The 17,505-nt window shown below is 24.0% G+C and overlaps 1 long non-coding RNA gene across 1 annotated transcript; it reads left to right on the top strand.

Annotated features, from left to right (window-relative positions):
* Positions 1–3,300: 3,300 nt before the first annotated feature.
* Positions 3,301–6,061, top strand: LOC126264371 (uncharacterized). The gene is made up of 2 exons (XR_007547096.1): positions 3,301–3,894; positions 4,219–6,061. It is a non-coding gene; the product is annotated as an uncharacterized LOC126264371 (long non-coding RNA).
* Positions 6,062–17,505: the final 11,444 nt, after the last annotated feature.

Below are 17,505 nucleotides of genomic sequence, written 5' to 3' on the forward strand. Positions count from 1 at the left end.
TATTTGTTCCTTTTAAATGTTTTGTTTTATTATTTATAATTAGTATGGACTAAAATGACTAATTATTATTTGAAACTTATCAACATATTCCCCATTAGTTATGTGACTTAACTTGACACAAGAACATAAAAAGTACCTATACCCTGTGATTCAAGTCTGACTCTAGTCTAGTCTAGAATGCTGGAATTATTCAAGGTTGCATTTAATTTAAGTTACCACATTAAAAAATGTTAAAGTATTAAAACAATTATTATAATCTTTTTTACAGAAAATTGTAATTTTAAAATTTTTATTAAATATCTAATTATTTGATTTTCTAATATTGTTCTAAAAAAATATTAAATAAAGTAGTAATTCGTTGTATATCAATAATTCTTAAATTTACCTCAAATATTCTATGTATTAAAAATAAATTCATTATGCATAAATATTCAATTATTTGTGTTTATTAATTATTATTTTATATTTCAAACTTGTTTTAACAAGTGGTTCACTGATTCTCGTATTCTATATTGTACAAATTAATTAGTCAACATTTTTCTTGATTTAATAAAATATGCAGATAAAATAAATCTATAATTACGTATTTATGTATGCATTTATGCTACTTTAATACTTCTAAATTGAAATTGTATATGAACTACACTTTTTGTATATGTGAAACTCTTGAGTTAAGTCTTTGAAATACATTAAAGGTAAAAGACTATCACAAAGAGAGAAGAGTTTCGTCATCCCCAACATCGATTTACAATTGCTGGTAGAACCATCTGGAACACAACAAAAACCTGAGGCAGAGGGTTGCAGGCGTGGGAAAATCGTTAGTTTACAGTCACACAGTATGGATGAGGTACCACATCCGTAAAGTATAATGAATATTTTTTAAAAATATTTATAAAATTCATAATAATTTAATTAATAATTAAGTTTGTATATTTTCATATATAGTTTGTCATTTATTATATAATAATAATTAAATTATTATTAAGATTAAATAATCCTTGAATATTATTATTTTGGTTAATTAAAATGGAAAATATTCATAAATTGAAAGATTAAATGTTTTTTTTAGTTTTTCGTTAATTAGTTATAATATTAATCATCTACTTATTAAGTTATTACTAACCACAAACAAAGGAAAATAACTGTGTTTGTGACGTGTGAATTAAAAATAATCATAAAAATGAATAATTTTATTTAATAAGTCATTGTAGATTATATGACTTACAAAATATTATTTATTTACTTGCTTTTAACATTTAAATATTACTTAATTTTAAAATCTCATTACTAAATATGTAAATGTAAATATGTTTAAATCTATCAACAGACAAATAGAAATTTTTGAATAGCAAATACTTTCTTTTCTCTGACGAATTTGTATGTCCGTACTACTTCACAATAACATAAATATGACTAAGATAATTGGTATTGAACACACATTTAAATATTAATTAAATATCAATTTTCTAAAGAATTATTATAACGAAGGCATGTAACGACTTGTATAGTATGTGTAGTGATTAAAATATAGTAAACTTCTAAAATTTTGAAGACGACATTGGGTCAATTCCATTTTTAAATTGTTAATATTTAAACTTGAAAAATAAGGCTAAAAATAGAAATGTTGTAGAATTTTAAAGACTACGTTTAGTCACAATTTTGATCATTTTTTCTAGAACTAATGGAAACAGACTGTACCGTAATATTAATATAAAATTATTAAGTTACTCAACTCTCTTTTCAAAAAACATTTTGTTTAAACCTGAAAAATAAGAAAAATGTTGTACAGCAATATTAATATAAAATTAATTAAACTACTATACTTTTTAATCAAAGAATATTTTGTATAAATTTGTAAAATAAAATTGAAATATAGAGAGGTTCGAGAATTTCAAAGTTTGATCAATTTGATTTGTTGGTATTTAGCTATAACTATTGTCTACAATTTTGATATTTTTTTCTAGAACTTCTAGAAACAGAGTGCACCTATTAATAAGATATAAATTAAATTTGTTTAAACCACAAAAATGAGAGAAAAATTATAGGAGAATTTGAAAAAAGACTTTTGTTTAGCCATATTTTAAACTGTTGATATTTAACTGTAACCTATTCCTTACAATTTTAGTAAACATGAAAAATAATACTAAAATATATAAAGGTTGTAGAATTTTAAACACGACGTTTGATCACTTATATTTTAAATTGCTATATAACAGTTGCTTATAATTTTGATATTTTTTCTGGAATTTCTAGAAGCATACCATACCATAACATGTAAAATGAATAAATTATTCCACTCTATTCAAAGAATATTTTGTTTAAACATGAAAATTAATACTCAAATATGGAAAAGTTATAAAATTTTAAAGATGACGATTGATCATTTACGATATTGTTATTTTTTCTTGAACTTGAAACAGACAGTACAGCAATGTTAATATAAAATGATTTAAATTACGGTATTTTTATTCAAAGAATATTTTGTTTAAAACTGTCAATAAAACTAAAATATAGAATATTTTTAGAATTTCGATGTTTCGATTTAAAATTATTGATATTTAACCATAACTATTGTCTGTAATTTTGATATTTTTTTTTCTAGAGCTTCTAGAAGCAGACCGTACCGTAACTTTAATATAAAATGAATTACTCTCTATTTAAAGACTATTTTGTTTAAACCTGAAAAATAATACTAAAACATAGAAAGGTTGTAGAATTTTAAAGGCGAGGTTTGATTACATATATTTTAAATTGTTTATATTTAACTATAACTATTGCCTACAATTTTGGTCTTTTTGTCTAGAACTTCTAGAAACAAACTGTACCGTAAAACTAATATAAACTTAATCAAATTGTTCTATTCTGTATTCAATGAATATTTTGTTTAAACCTTAGAAATAAGATTAAAATTTGGAAAGAGTATAGACGTTTAAAGATGATATTGCCTACAATTTTGGCCATTTTGTCTAGAACTTCTAGTCTGCCCCCTATTTGAATATTTAAAGCTAGTATCAATATTTTCTATATGTATTTCGAAAATGTGAATAAATTATATCTCGGGTAATAAATAAGCAACTCATTCCACGTAAGATTAGAGTGTGAAACAAAATATAGGTATGTTATAGATTAATTTAAGAATTTAAGGTTCGTCATTTACAATGTATTGTGAAATATTGAGAAACATTTTTATTGATATCCATATATGTTAAGGTATAAACATAGAGATAACAAACTGCATATTTATTTAATATTAAAGTTCACAAGTCTTTAGATAAAGGAAAGTAGCGAAATATTATTAAACCACTGTTTTTGATAGTCTTTATCTCGGTTGATAAAGAAACTTAAGTCCTACTTTAGATTGTTTTTTTTAACAATGTTATCTACAACTACCTCAAATATAAATTTCACAATATATTTGCTAGTTATTTGTTACCAGGCTAGCAAATTATAGTGGAAAAAGAAATAATCCGTACGTTAATCATAGAGTGAATCACCGAACAAAAGCCCCACATTTCCAACGATTACAGCTGCATGCAACGCAGCGTGAACGACGTGGAACGTTCGAGAAATTGCGTCGTAGTTCCAGCTACGAAACGGCAACGCCGCACCGCCCTGCCTCGTCGCAGACGGAGGCAACGCCATCGGTGCTTGCGTGAGCGCAAGTGAGACGGTGCGATGCGGCAGATGTGCTACGTGATCGATAGAGTGCCATTTCGGGACCCTTCCACGCCGTTCCAGATCGTCGAGGGGGGGCAGCCTATAAATACGATCTCCGCCCGAAGCACTGACGTAGTTCGTTGTGGTGAATCGTCCAGAGCAAGTGTGTGTGATGGTCCGAAGACGGCGTCCCAAGTACCAACATATGGACGGGTGGTAGATTGTTCTGATCTCTGGGTAAAATTTGTATCGTTTGCTCTCTAAAAAAATTTCCATTTCTGTTTTGAAAATTGTTTTTACACACCCCTTATTTGGGTGACGAATTTGTTTTCATTTTTTATTATTATTAATTACTATTATTGATTAAGAACTTTGAACACGGAGTGGCTACGTGTCCGGTTCTGGCTACGTGTTCGGCCCGCTTTCTAAATTGCATATGGCCAGTGCGATTTGGAAATGAGGTGCGCAGCCAGGAATCGGTTCGTAGTTACGTCCGACTGATGATGAAAATTTTTGCTGAACCACGTAATATCTGGTATGAAATATGTTCATTAATTTCAGACATATTCAACAATTGCTGTATATTTCAACGGTTTTCCCAATATGGCGTCTCTAATAGGCGCGGCCATGACAGTATAATCGATTTAACGAGAATTTAGACGTCGAGAAGCGCTTAAAATAACGCAAGGTCGTACGAGTCGACGCTGGCGTACGAAGTCAGCCATATTAAAATCGAGAACGTTACGAAAAAGGGCGGTTTTTGTCGGACTGTTCTGTGGAGATAAACCGTTGGTCGTTTACCTGCTACCCGAATACTGGTGTTATTTGGACTAAACGATTACACAATTTATTGTTGATACAACTCTAGACACTTTGATTGATTGATTTTATTAAATCTTATAGATATACATTTTTTTTATAATAATTGTACTTGATGTTTTTGATATATATATATATATATTTATGACTAACCATTTTTAGATCTTATTATTGAATACAGAACTTATCGTTATCTATCTATTGGCGTTTGTATCAAGATACATTTGAATAATCAATAAATATATTTTACAGTATATTACAACTATATTTAATACGTTAATTTTTCCATATTCTCCCCATTTTTCAAAAAAAAAAAAACAATTACAGAAAAAACAAATTACAAAAAATTGAAACTCTTGAAGAGTTCTCATTTTTTTATTTGGACATCCCCACACAATATAAAGTAAGTACATAATAATTAAGTTCCTTTTGTTTCTTAAAATGAAGGTTTACATTTCTTGTTTTTGTTAAGGGTTCATATTGTACTAACACCACGTTTATTTTTATATATAAAAAATATATATACAAAAAACAAAACCTTTGTACTGTAGCATGCTTATATTTTAGCTGTTTTATGCTTATTTATGCAACAAAATAATGCGAAGTTAGAAATTTCATTTTTCATTACTACCTTTTTAATCAGGCACCAGTATTATTTGACGAAAATTACCGAGAAAACAGAATAGGACTGAATTTCACGATAGGTATGTAACACATTTACAAAGTAAAACCCATTGGTGAAGCCAAACTTCAGACCTACACTGTTTAATTTTTGTGTTCGAAGTAATATATTTTAAGTTGTACAATTTAAATTAAATGACGTCTTGCTATATATATATAACTATAAATCTTGGCGAATTTTATTGTATTTTTTTTTGTAGTATTTTCCCCTCTTAAGTTGTACAATTTAAACAACGAAACTTTGTTAGTCACTAGTTACAGTTTACGAATTGCGAAAGGGGAGAATTTTATAATTTTCAAGTAGGTATAACTTGTTCTCGAAATGTTGCCTAAGGGCATCACGATAATTCTTTGCTTTTTTGGAGAGAAATTTGCAGCGTAAGTAAAATTTTTTACAATTCTATTAATTTTATTGGGCGTGTATTGCGCGATTTATTTATTTGTAAATAGGCACGTACGTTGAATTCGACGGGGTGTTATTTTTATTATTGTTTTCGTTTGTTTTAACTCGATTGGTTGGTTGAAACATGGACGTTCATTTTTATCGGTGAAATGTTATGAACGGTTATAAAATATGGTTTAATGATTTTTTTAATTTTTTAATTAGGTGGTAAATATGAAAAAATAACGCAGTTTATACGATTTATGTGCGTTATCTAATTAATAAATTATAAATATTTTCCGACGGAAAAACGAAAAATGTAACGCAAAATTGTTCTAGTAGATTTAAAAATCACTAGCTGTAAAGAGTTACTGAAATACAACAACTATATTTAAATAATATTTGAAAAGCGGAAACGAACGCTATCTAGACGTTATAAATGTAATTTTATTATAATTTAGGTACGTAGTTTGTCAAAAAGGTGTTATATTAATTATAACAGAAAAAGGTATAAATAAAATTGATTAAATTGAAATAAATGGAAAAATATATATATATATATATATATATATAGGTGCCTGGAATGGTTACGGAAATTTGTTTCATTAATACATTCCTTCATTAAAATCCACGAAAAATTACGATTAGGATTAAGGTAAAGTTATAATGATAAAAATAAATCGTGACACATTCGATTCCAAGCATTCTTAGCACGGTATGTGGTTACACAATATGGAGACACATTTTTTAACAAGGTGAAAATATAGTAACGGAAAAATACAACATATACAACACATATTTAACTTCAAGGTTTATAAATACATGTTTTATTTAACAATACATGCGTATATGAAATATTAAAATTGTTAAACGGAAATTGTTTATATATAAATTTATTTGGTCAATATGTCTTTAGGTGAATTCATAATGTTAAAAATTAACAAATTTTTGTTTTGGTATATCGAATAATTATCCATGTATTATTTTAATATTTAGTGAAGAATCAAATCGAGAAAGTTAATTAATAAACATCTCCAATGTTTCCAATGTTTAAATATAAAGTCTACAAATTATATATTTTTAAAATATATTTTACTAAACATTCGTATATTAATTATAAAAACTACTTATTTTTAAACTGAATAGTATTATTATTTATCAAATGAGTCAATTTTATGGGAAACACAAGTAACACTTAAAACACTCTTTACATTTTACACAAATTCCCTTGATTAAAAGAAAGTAAAAGTTTTATTAACGTGGAAAAATGTTAATTCTAAGTATATATAACTATAACTCCTTCATTAATAACTGATATATACAGGAGAATACTTGTAAAATAAAAGTAATTAATTTTAGTTTTATGTAAAAAAAACATTATGCATCATTATACGATTTAATTACTTGTTGGTAAGAACGTATTATTAAGAAAAGTATATAATTTTTTAATGTATTCTAAGTTAATACAAGAATTTATTCATATTCTGGCCATGTTCGATTTATAGTCTATTTCTAAACGAACAAAGTTTCATTTTTGGGTAATTTACTTAATGTAAATGTCAATATCTCTTGATATTATTTAATAACATAATTTAATCCAAAAAGTTTGGTAAAATTGTGAGTTAAAGTCTTGAGATTTGAATGGTAAAGGATCCTTGACACAATTATATAAATTATACGACCTTTTCTGTATGGCATTGTATTATTTTCATTGACTGTAAAACAAGAATTTGTTTTTTGAGAATGGAATTTTTATGAACTATGTATTAACGTTTGTACATATCTACCAAAAAGAATTCATTATCAGCAGCAAAATGTCAACAAAATACATAATAAAAATGAGAAAAACGAAAAACTGGGTTTATAAATAAATAGTAACATTTTGTACACGTCTACCAAAAAGAATTGCATTATCATCAGCAAAATGGAAACAAAATGATAAAAATATGTAGAAACGAAAAGCTGGGTTTCCTTCCAATATTACAAAAATTACTTGTAATCAACGGAGTTTGTTAAACAAAATTTTTAATATGTATTTTAATAGTTTTTTGATTGATTGATCAATTAAATATTGTGAGAACTGTATATTATATAAATTCTTTTTAAATTACAGGATTAAATTGATATGAAGGTATAATTTGGTTGAAATCGTCTTTAGGCCAGTATATGTTTAAATAATCGAATTTTTTAATGGGAATTGATTAATAATTATTTGAAAATTTTTTTTTTGATAAAATACAGAAATTCATTTTCATTCAATTAATAATGAACGATTAACACTAATATAAAAGTTTGACACAAAATATACCAAATTACACATATTGACGTATTTAGAAAATACCACAAATAGACACTATTTTTTTTGCAATTAATGCATATAAACATAACTAAACATTTTTTCGTGTTTTGTAACATATCGGAAAAACACAATCGTTATTATTAACATTTCACTTTTCATAGTTATTACAACTTTCATCATTTCTCAAAAATAATTGGAAACTAAATAAAGAATACTGAAAATGCACCGTTTGTTTTCAGTTTAACACTAATTTTTTTTTTATTCTAGATATTTATCAGAATTTGAAAATGTTGTTAACATAACACAACAAAATTTCTTAAGAATATAGAAAATAAAACTTGTAAATAATAAGTTTTAATAAGTCAAGATTTTGAAAAATTTAATAAACACTGAAATCTTTAATTATAAAAGACTAAACAAAACAGTCTAAATTAATATAGAAACTTGTAATATGTAAATATTAATAAAAGCATGTATAACTGTGTAATATAAACAAAAAGCCCAAAGTAAAAGTAAAGCTTTAAACATATGTACGATTAGTTAATACGTTTCGAATATGTTTATATCTTATGGCAATCAAACTTTTCAGTAAGTGATACGTAAATAAGTAATGATGAAATTGTTACTGAAATGAAAGATTAAACTTCGAAATAACTGAATAGTTATGAATATTATGAGAATTGACAAAAACGAAAAAATATCGTGATTTTATAATTTCATTATATAATAAGAAAGGCACTTAAAATATTATCTCTGTACAAAATTAAACCTGCCATGCGAAATTGCGTTTATATTTTAATAGAAATTAATTTTAATTTTGATTTAAAAATGAATTTCTATAAAATTTAACTTGAATTGAATTTATGTTTGGAGAGCCCAAAAAGTAATTATTAAATTATTATTATTGATAGTTCAGAAAAATGGTAGTGCATAAAGAATAGTAACAATGATGTGATAAAATCAAAGCAAGAAAATGTTTTTTAATCAAAACTTCAGATATCGAAAATTCGTACTAATGTGTTAGGTTGATCATAGAACGGGTGCTTGTATAAATAACAATACTATTATATTAAAATATGTATGTAATTAATATGAAACATATTTGAATAAAATAATGTTTTAGCGAAATTAAAATTGTTATAACAAGGTTATTTATTACAGGGCTATTTTTGAATAATAATAGAAAGCTCCGAAAATATTAGAAAAATTATTGTAAATAAGGGTAAACTTTTAACGAAATTGAATATAAACATCGAAATAGTGAAAATATGCCAAAAATTTATTGAGGAAAATACAAAGTAAGAATATTGTGAGTCATTTTCGTGAAATAAAAGACTAAACAGTTTCAGAGAAATTAATTAATATATTATAAAATATAATTAAGTAGAAAGTAGGTTAAACACAGCTTTGGTAAACAACATAAATCAACATAAATATTACTTTATTAAAAGAAATAGAGTAAATAATATTTACACACATATGTGGAACTTATTAAAAATTTTCATGTGTATACTGAGGTTATGTCAAGATTGACAATTTTTATTATTGTGTAGAAGATAGTACTACATAATTAATAATAAAATTTTTGTATAAGATAATTATGTTTTTTCGAAATTTACAATATTATAATAGAATTACTTAATTCAGGTTTGAAGGTTTTGAAAAGTGAATGTAAACTGCACAATTAAAAACAAGTAAATTATGAAAATTCTAAATGTTATTACAAGGGATTTAACGAAATCGAATATATAATGTTTATATACATTAAGGAAAATAATTGAATAATCAAATGTTAAATAAGACAAATAAATTTCAATGAAACGACATTTAATTTACCATATAGTCTATTAAGTAAAAAGTAGGTTAAACAGTTTTGATAAACATACAAAAGTTAAATATAGGTGACAGTTACACTAAAATATTAAATGATATAAACTTACATATATTTAACATTTAAATATATATGTTAAAATAAATGTTACATATTAAGGCAAGAGGTACTAGTAGTGAACTGTATAGGAAAATAATATTTACACATACATAAAAATATTAAAAATTATATGATTATAAGGTGAATGAAATAAGTATTATTTTTATTAAAAATTATAATAACGTGAATAAGGTTATTGTCAAATTTGAAAAATATATAATAATGTATAATATTATGTTGAATATAGTAAAATATGTGTGTATAATTAACATCATAAGACATCGTTGAATAAAATATCGAAGTTTAAAACGTTTATAACTTATTATTAAGTAAATCGGTTTATTTTGGATTAATCAGCAACGAGAAATAAATTTATCTAAAAATTGTTTTTATTGATCTATAATTTTAAAAAATAAATAATTGTACTATATGCGATGGGATTTAACGGAATCTAATACCAATATCAATATTTATTTAAGAAAATAATTGAATAACCATTTTTTTTATATACACAAATATTGTCAAAATGCAATGTGTGCTATAACTAATAAACTATTTAATCGGTGGGTTAAATGTGGTTAATGTTTTGATAATCTAGAAAAATAATATATCCACAAAATAATACAAAATTATTATTGAATTTTAAAAAAAGTAAATACAATTTTTTTTTCAATAAATCGACAATGCCTGACAGCCGGTATACTTTTAATAATATACTCAAAAGACTAATTAGGTATTAATTAAATGTTTAAATTAACTATTTTAAGTTTATTTTTAATAAATCAACGACAAAATAAAATGGTCGGTAAACGTAATAACATACTCGACAGATTTTTAGGTATTAAATATAACGATTTGAAAATTAAAGAAAATTTTCGAAACGGGTTAAATCGATAAGGTAGACAAATTTATGATAAAAACTTTATTCGTTTCTATTGGTCAAAGGTAGTCAAAGTTTCAAAAATTAACAAAAGTTAATAAATATAGTAATAATCAAACCGAAATTAACATGTCACAATAATATTTAAAATATAGAAAAATACAACATTTATAAATATAGGTATTATCTGTTAATATGCGATTCGTCATTACAATTATCATTATATTATTATAACATTATATTATTATAAAATATGGTAGTTTAATTATGTTACTGTAATTAGGTTTTAGTATTTAATACCACAGTGTGGTTCAAATAATAATCCAACTGAGAATTCATAAAGACAGAACAAAGGATGGGAACATCTAAAATCATTAGTTACAAATGCGCTACATTAATATTTTTTAATATTCGTGAAAAAGACAAATAAGTTATAATGCGCCCACTTAAAATACACATTTCAAACAAGTTTAAACACAAATTTATTTCCAGTGAATCTACAGTGACTGAAATTGCGTATTAAATGTATCGTTTTGAAAAGTGAAGATAATATATTATTGTTATTAAAATTTAAAACCAATATTGTTAAACATAGTTTATTTCTAATAATAAGTTACACGAAGTATTAATAAAAGTATCAAAAAATAAGGTACAATTTAATAAAGACATAAAGACAGGAGTAGTCAGTATGAAAAATTGATTATAGTTAATAAAAAAAATTAAATTATTATGAGAAAATATTGAAATGTTGGTAGAAGTAATAATTAGGTAAAGCGAACAAATTATTTTATTTTAAAATATGTAATATGGATTCTCATTGATGTTGAGACCATAAAATATTAAAATATGAAACAATTATCGATTTCGAATTTATTTTTTAATAATTTTACAAGAACAAAAAAAAGAGTGTAAACGTGTAATCCGTAATATTGTATTGTTTTAAAACTAAAACAAATAAAAAAATTACAATTGCGTTTTAAGGTTAGACTGAAAAAGCAGAAAGTTAATACAATCATAAGTTAAGAAATATGTCAAATTGGTTAAGTATTTAATGGTAAAAATGTTGGTGATATCAGTCTTGAACATTTTGGAATTATGTCAAAATTTGAACAGGTTATTTGATAATAATGACAATTTTGTTAGATAATTATTTCGTTACACAATGTACACTAGTAAAATAAAAATATCGGAAATGTCTCGAGTGAATATGGTAGTTCAACGCATTATTGTATTAAAAATTCCGTAGTTAAATACAACAATTTATTTAATATTTGCGAAAACAATTGTCAAAAAATTTATATGTACTTTAAATATATAAACATTGTTATATTCACGGAAAATGTAATACGGGAATTTATTTTTAATTAATTGAATAGTAACACAAATAGTGCAAAAATATGTACACAAGTTTTTTTAAATATATTACTTTTTGATTTAATTATAAAATTAAGAAACAATTTTATTGAACAAAAATAATGTCGGGATTGTGTTTTATATTGGAAACATTTGAATAACATAAGAAATAATTGGTGTGAAAATGGAGTTTTATAAGAAAAATAATATTTACACATATAATATTTTCTCTGGAAAATTTTTAAGAAAATTTCATTTATGAATATTATTAATATTATCAATCATTTAATAACATGCGCACACAAAAATAATATTGAGTGATTATCGAAATTATATAGCTACAGTTAAAATATTTTTGCGTTAAATATTGGGATACGAAATAATGTTGTTATGTTAATTGAAAAGGTGATATTGTAATATATATTTATATTCATAATTGAAAAGCAAAAACCTATTTGAACAAATTTGGGAAATAAACATGAAAACATTTTATGTTTAAAGGTAATAGCACAAAACAAAAATTAAATAATGTATAATGTAAAATTATTTATTTACGGGTTATTTAACATAAAATTTTATTGCTAATAAGTTTGTCATATTTATGTTAATTAAATTTTATTTATTATTAATAAGTCAAATGTATTATCGAAATGGAAAGAAATGAGGAAATTGAAAATATTTTACAATTATTACAGAAAAAACAATTTAAAGAATAAACTTAACAATGATTCTTTATTATATTACTAAGGTAGTAACAAAGAATTTCTACATGAAATAAATTAAATTGTGCATAAAGTAAAACAGGTTCAAATATTGTTATTGTATATTTAAAATGGTTCAAATAATAAACCATTGATTTGAGGGTCGAATCAAGTTATAAAGAGAATAAAAAAATAAGTCAAATTTATAAAAATCTAAGGAAACAAGTTTAAACAAATTTGGAAACTAAACACGTAAAATATTTTATGTATGAAGGTGTAAAATGTATAAGTTAAAAACTTAGAATAATGTTACAATAAACATTTTCTATACGTATGAAAAATAAAACAAAAATTGAAATGCAGTAATACAAAATTAGTTATTAACGGTTGCGCAGAAAATATTTTAATAAATTTCATCATAATTATTATGATTAAAAAAAAGAAGAATTTTGTGAAAAATGTCGAAATATAGTGGTTCCGTGTAATGATAATATTATTAAATTAAATGTGATATTGTGATTAAATTAAAAATTAAATTTAAATTCATTGGATTCTAACGACTGGTAAATCATTGGAAATAATCAGAATAGCGTTGTGTAACTCTATAAATATAGAATGTAAAAATAGAGACATCATAAATATTTTGAAACAAAAGAATGATGGCAATTCAGTTAAAAAGTATTTATATTAAACGCAATTTGACATATTAAGTCGTAATAAAACATAAGAACATAAAGAAGGTTCGCAAAGGCGAAATTGAAAATGTTTTACAATTATTAACGAAATCCGAAAACAATATATATATATATATATATAGGCAATGGCAGTAAATTATGAAAATAATTAATCTAAAAATTAATAAATAATTTTTATTTAAAGTGGTGATTAAAAATAGGAATTACGTGTTGCGCTCAAATAAATAGTCCTATATTTAGAACGGTTAACAATAATATTAATCAATAATATTTTTTAAAAATCTGATAGATAAAATTTCTACTGTTCTGTACAAGAATATGTTTGTAAACAAAACTGAGAATGAAATAATGTTCAATTTTTATATTATGCTAGTAATTAAATTACTAAGTGTAGTGATTAGATACACTCTATAAGTATGATAAACAGATAAATTATAAATGGGGGTAATAAAGTAAGAAAAATAAATAAAATAAATATTGACAAAATATTATTTATATTGCTAAAATTATGTACAACTCTGAAAACAGTTGGAATCTCAATTTTCTCAAAAGTAATTATATTGTGTCAATAAATAAATATTGAATTCCAATTTTCATTGAAATGCAAATGTTGCAGTTTATTACACAAAAGTGTAAAAATAAAGTTGACAATAAGAGATACAATAAACGTATTTGATTATAGGGTAACAACAATTGGAGTGAAATTTAAAAATAAAGTATTATTAGTAGTATATTTAAATGCAATTTGACAAAATTGTTGATTAAGTGTGAACATAAGTGGAACAATAAATATATTAAATATTGTTAGTACTTATTTTAGTACTAATTTTAAAGTGGTAACTGAAATAATTATTAAAGTTTTACGAAAAAAAAGTTGAATAAAGCAATATAATAATTACAATCAAATTACAAGAAATTATATTCAAATATGGTGTGTATCTGAGGTGGTGAATTAAAAATAATCCTAGTGAAACAATAAATACATTAAATTTTAGTGGTTATTATGTTATATGACAGTAATTAAGACAGAAGTTTAAAATCTTACGAAATAATGTCAAATTTGGCAGTAAAATATAATAATTATAGTACAAATTTAAAAATCATTTAAATATATAAAAATTGTTGACACATGAAACAACATCTATATTAAGAAACAACAAATATATTAAACATTTTTAATACTTATTGTTTTAAGATGGAAAATATGACAAATATGACGGTATATGTTATATTCAAATAAGGTATATCAGAGGTGTTGATCTTAAAATAATTTTAAGAGAAACAAAAATTCATTACATATTTTTAGCAGTTATTATTATTGCGACAATACCGAAAGTAAATTTAAGTATTTTTAAAAATTTGTCAATAGTATAATGGAATAACAATTATAATTAAAATTAAAGGGATTTAAATACAATATGTCAAAAATGTTGATTTACCAAGAAAGTTTAAATAACACAATAGATATATTAAAATTTGTAAACTGTTATTATTTTATGGTGGTAATTTAATAATAAGTAATAGTCAAATGTCAAGACAAAATGTCGAAGTCGACAGTATAATGTAACTACTAAAGAAATACATTAAACATAATGTATTAAAATTGTTGATTTAAAGGTAAAATTGAAATAACAAGTAATTTTATGACTTTAAGAAAACGAAGAACCAACTTTAAACTAAGTAAATAATTCTTTTATTACCAATATGCAAAAATAGTTTTATCGAACAGTAAAAATTGGAATAATATTTTTCATAATGTAAAGAATCGAATAGTAATTACGTATGTCTAAACATACTAAGATATCATTATTTTATGGATAGTTAAAAATATTAAGTACATACACATCCATTTTTAAAAATACTTATATAAAATTAGAATCATCAAATGTGGTAAATACGAAAATAATCTATTTATAAAGAACATAAATAAATGTATACATTCTGGTCATATCACACGCATAGTGATTTAAAAATAAAACTCTTGACTAAACAATGTAAAGTGTAGAGAGAACATTGAAATAATTTAATATTCTGATACAATATATAAAGATTTTAATGAATAAACACAATTAATAATAATTATATTTTGATAAGGTATACAAACTCTTTTGACATAGTAAAATGTTATTTGTTATTTGAAACGCTTAATGTTTCGTACCTAAAGGGCTCTTTTGGAATATTTTTTTTGTGTTCTTCAGCATGGGTGTTAGACCGAAGTAACCGCGAATAGATTGTGTTCTGATATCAAAATTAAACAATTTTGGGTAACCATGAAATATTTAGAGTTTCAAATACTATTTAAAATTTTACATTTGTTCATTATGTTGAATTTTACGAAGGCTCTGCACATTTTGAATTGCAACTGTCGTACACTCTTAGGGGTTGTTTGACGGAGTAACAACGTAAATTAAACACGCCCAACTTTACAACAACAATCACCACAAATATAAAGTGCCTTTCTTTCTTTTTCCAAGCTCTTTCAATCGTACGTTGACAGGCACACCATCAGTATCATTCAATATGGTTAGACCGAAAGAAACGCGATTAGTTTTGCAATAACATCAAGAAAAGGCGTGACCTCTCTTTCACACTCCAGATTCGGCCCTTACGAGAAACAAAATTTTAAGTCATTAACGAATTATGTGCAATGTCTTTTAAAAATTACATATTTACATGACTATCAAATAGGAATAAAATTGATTTGAAATTTATGCGGATTAATTTTTTGAGGACCTCTACTCCAATAAAATAACGATATGTCTACGTATTGTTTAATAATCAAGGCAACAAAACACATTTACTTTATTCATAAATAAAATATGTATACCGTAAATTACGCGATTCAAATAAACTAATATATATAAAATATGACAATCAGTGCTCCGATAATTAGTTCGTATGAATTTTAAATTATTTTCCATTAAATTAATCACACATATTTTTCTATAACTATGTATGTCATATGTTGAAGAGACTAAAATAAAAATAAGTATTTCTTGTCTAGATGTCTTTGATAGAAGTCACATTTGATGACCAATTTTAATTATCAAAAACAACTAATTGCATGAGAAAAATAGAACGAGACTATCGGAAAATAAATGAATACATCAAACTTATGAATGTTGTAATATGAATCTTGACATATTTTTTTTTAAAAATTAGTTCTACTCTAGCATTGACATTACTTTTAAATAACTACTTAAAAGGAATATTCTGCTTCAGGCAATTGCCAATAAACAATAAATATACAGTACCTTGATATAAAATGAAACTAACATGAAGGTATGATACAATTAGGGTTAAACGAAATTATTAATTTTATAGAAAATTGTGTAATTGAGGATATTTAAGGTGACAAGTTTTTGGTGTTATAAAAGGATAATTTTATGCGCAAAAGTATATAATATATAAAATATATATGCAGATACAAAATCATAGGTCAAAGAATTTGATTGAAATTTAATCACGATTTATCAAAATTGTTTATTTAAAGGTACAGTTGAAACAATAAGTAATATTTTGATTTTAAGAAAAAAAATATTAAAAGTGGCATAATACTGAGACAATTACAATAAATTCTTAAAATTATATAATAATTCACAAAAATGATTAAATAGGGTTTTTAAAAATAAATTACGGAAAATCTCATTCATTATATAAACGGACGAATCTACAGAAAATTGTACAATTTAATTAATTGAGAATCAAGATACAATCGAAAATAAAGTGTCAAAAGCAGAAAATACAATTAGGGTTAAAAAGAAATTGTTAAAAAAGTTACATATAATATTCAATTATAACAATAGTAAATAATAATACAAAAAATTATGTAATTAAGAGTAACTTAAATATAAATAATTAAGGTGTTTAAAGGGACAAGTCAAAAAGTCGAAAGGATACAGTCAAAAATAAATTTTGTGAAAAATATATATAAAATATGTATACAAACCTATACGTTAAATTGATAAAATGACATACGGGTATGAATTTTTGTGAGTGTAATTTAGAACTGTAAAGAGCAGAAAATACAATTAGGGTTAAAAAGAAATTGTTAAAAAAAGTTACAGTTAATTATAACAATAGTAACAAAAATAATTTTACAAAAAAT

This window comes from Aethina tumida, chromosome 1 (genome assembly GCF_024364675.1).
Source record: "Aethina tumida isolate Nest 87 chromosome 1, icAetTumi1.1, whole genome shotgun sequence".
NCBI classification, from domain to species: Eukaryota; Metazoa; Arthropoda; class Insecta; order Coleoptera; family Nitidulidae; genus Aethina; species Aethina tumida.